Source organism: Theropithecus gelada, chromosome 3 (genome assembly GCF_003255815.1).
Source record: "Theropithecus gelada isolate Dixy chromosome 3, Tgel_1.0, whole genome shotgun sequence".
Classification (NCBI taxonomy): Eukaryota; Metazoa; Chordata; class Mammalia; order Primates; family Cercopithecidae; genus Theropithecus; species Theropithecus gelada.
The window spans coordinates 67,449,706-67,452,859 of NC_037670.1; the positions used below are offsets into that span (position 1 = coordinate 67,449,706).

Genomic DNA, 3,154 nt, shown 5'->3' on the forward strand with positions numbered 1-3,154 from the left:
GGGGCGCGGGGCGGGCGGAGTTGGGGCGCCGGCTGCCCCGCGCGCGCGCCCGGAGCGCGTCCCCTCCCGCCCGCCGCGCCTGCGCACTGGAGCCCGCCCGCGCCCCGACCGTGGTCCTCGGCGGCGACCGCGCTGCGACAGCCAAGCCCCGGGAGCCGCGAACCTGGGCGCGCACAGCCCGCGCCCCAACTCCTGGTCCTGCGTTCCCGCCCGCCGGAGGAGCCGCGTGACCTCAAGTACCTGCCTTGTCCCTTCCAAGCCTCAGTTTCCCCACCGTGCACAGTGGAACCCACCCTCTTGGCGTCACCTGGGGAGTCAAAAATGCTGAAATCCTGCGAAATTCCCTGTTGCGGGGGGAGTTAATCCTGGAAAATATGTGCCTTCCCCCCTCAATAAAACCAGGCCACTCGATTTGAGAGGGGCCCCGCGTCTGACTTCGAACCCAGGGCCCTCGCCCCTGCGAGACAGGGAATCGATGTCCAAGGACCCCCGGGGTCAGGAAGAAGGTGGAGGCCTGGGGCGTACGTCCCTTCCACGCGCACGCGGGACCCCCCACCCCCAGCCACTCGGGTGTGGGCTGCGGGAGCTGTGCTGGGGCGGCGGCGGGCGGCGTGAAGTCCAAGAAACAAAGTCCCGGGAGTCGGCCCGAGGGGTTCCTCGTGGTTACTGAACTGAACCAGGATGGGGTCCTGGCAGTGCTGTGTCCTGGGAAGAAGGTGTGAGGCTGTAGGTGCAGAGATGGGGCAAGAGATGAAAGGAAAAGGGGCGCTGCTGTTTGCCTTAACGAGGAGCGTTGCCCAAGAGAGAGCGAAATGTTTTCTTCTAGCAGGACAATTGGGAGAAAAGGACCCGCTGACGCATGGGGGTTAAAACCCGCAAGTCAAATTCCACTGCTTACATTCATTCACTGTGAGGGAGACAACTTTGTGCTGGTGCTTCAAGTACATGATGTCATTTGGTGCTCAGCCGGCCCCTGGGGTACAGGCCCCTAGGCTGCCTGCATCCCCCTTACAGTGAGGATCCCTGATGATCAGCTCCCTCCAGGGGGCCTGGAGAGGAGTAGCCACTGCAAGAACCCCTGCCTCCTCCATTACCCGGCTGCTTCTCGTCCCCTCAGTATGGATAGACCAGGAACTGGGATCCCATGAAATCATGGAGACCAGGAAGCTAGGCCCCCTGCAGAAGGCCCCACTCCCAGAAACCCGGATTTAAGGGATCTCGCCCAGGCATTGGTCTATTTTAGAAATGCCCCAGGGATTCCAGTGACTCTCAGGGATTCCACGTGTTGTTATACGGAACAAAGATTAGAATTTGAGGCATTTCCATTTTATCTGGAATCGGTGTCAGGTTGAACCATACAAAATTGCCATTTTTGTAAAAGGGCCAAAGTTGTCACATGTCAACTCTTTCATATACTTCAACTTAATAGTTGCAGATGATGACACCTCTGGGTTTTGTCTAGAGTAGGGGCACTTTCCCATCCCTTGTCCGCAGTAGCTCACACCAAAGGCCCCCAGCAGACACTTGATGACAGCTGGTCCCTCCTCCTGGAATAGCATCCCCAACAGAACATCCTTTCTGAAACCTTTCTGGTTCCTTCTGGCACAGCCCATTGCTTTCTCCCCAGTCCCAGTCTTCCATGAAAATTCATACCCACCGCTCTGTAGCCTCATTTTCAGTTCATTTGTCTTCCTCCCCTCTTTGAGCTGAAGCCCTCAGAGGGCAGCACTGGCTCTGAAAAGATGGCATGGCCCAACCTCTGTCACTGACTTGAGAAGGCACCTTCTTCTATCCACTAGTCCCCTGCTTATCCCCAAATAGTAGCAAAGTCTGCAAGATTTTTCTTTTCAAGTGTTAAGATTGAAGTGAAGATTTTCTTGTTAAGTGGTGTGGTATATTTTTGTATCCCTAACACTTTTATTAAAGAAAAGCTAAAAAATATCCAAAATGATCAAACTACATGAAAATGAAAAACATATGATAAAGTTATCTGGGTGCAAAGTTTACAAATAAATGGCACCTTCTTTTTACCTGTTTTGGCTCTCAACTCTGTCCTCACTCAAAGAATGACATTCAAACGGGTGCAGTGGCTCATGCCTGTAATCCCGGCACTTTGGGAGGCCAAGGCAGGGAGATCATTTGAGTCCAAGAATACGAGAGCAGCCTGAGCAACATAAGGAGGCCTCATCTCAACAAAAAATTTAAAAATTAGCTGAGTGTGATGGTACATATCTGTATTCCCAGTGGCAAATGAGTTTTAAGAGAGGCTAAGGTGGGAGGAATACTTGAGCCCAGGAGTTTGAGGCTGCAGTGAACCATGATCTTACACTCCAGCCTAGGTGACTTCTCTTTTAACAAGAGCCTGTCTCTTTAAAAAAAAAAAAAAAAAATCATTGGCAAGATTGGCAGCAATTGCTTTCAAACGAGGTTATAAGGATTTAGATTAGGGTTTGGACGGAAAGAGGTTTACTCATATGTACAGTACCCTTTGCTTATTTCCACACATGCTTGTCCTAATAAAGTATCCAGGGCTACATGGTGTGGTGTGGTTTACATGTCATTCTCATGTCTGACATATTTCATGATGCTGAGGTTTGGGGTACAGATCCTATCTCCCAAGTAATAAGCACAGTGCCCAATAGGTAGTTTTCCAGTCTATGTCCCCCTCCCTCCCCATCTAGCAGTCCCCAGTGTCTATGGTTCTCATCCTTTTGTCCATGTATATTTAATGTTTAGCTCCCGCCTACAAGTAAGAACACATGGTATTTGGTTTTCTGTGCAGTGCTTCTTGCTACAATAACACCACTGGGTGTGGCTTTTCACCATTTACAGATCTCTCTAGTCTACCTTTGTATTGGAGCCCCATAACTGTTGAAGGTCCTGGCCTTTGTAGAAGCTAAATGAATTGCCCAGATCATGGAGATGGTGCAGGGTGGGCCCAGCATGGAGCCTCAGCCCATCTGATCCAGTTCACAGCCACCACAGGGGAAACTACATGATATCATGGCTAAAAGAGTGTGGACCCCTGAGGTGGGTTGTTGGGCTAACATCTCAACACTACCCCTCCAAACTGTGACTTTTAGCAAGTTACTCAACCTCTCTGTGCTTCTCCTCTTCTGTAGGTTGGGAATTTAGCACCTAGCCCCCAGGGTTA

At 51.5% G+C, this 3,154-nt stretch overlaps 1 protein-coding gene across 1 annotated transcript in view; it reads right to left on the bottom strand.

Annotated features, from left to right (window-relative positions):
* ADCY1 (adenylate cyclase 1) overlaps nt 1-289 on the bottom strand; it is a 143,889-nt gene extending 143,600 nt beyond the window's left edge. The window contains exon 1 of the mRNA XM_025379995.1: nt 241-289. The gene's annotated coding sequence lies outside the window, so the exon portion shown is untranslated. The remainder of the gene's footprint in view (nt 1-240) is intronic.
* Nucleotides 290-3,154: the final 2,865 nt, after the last annotated feature.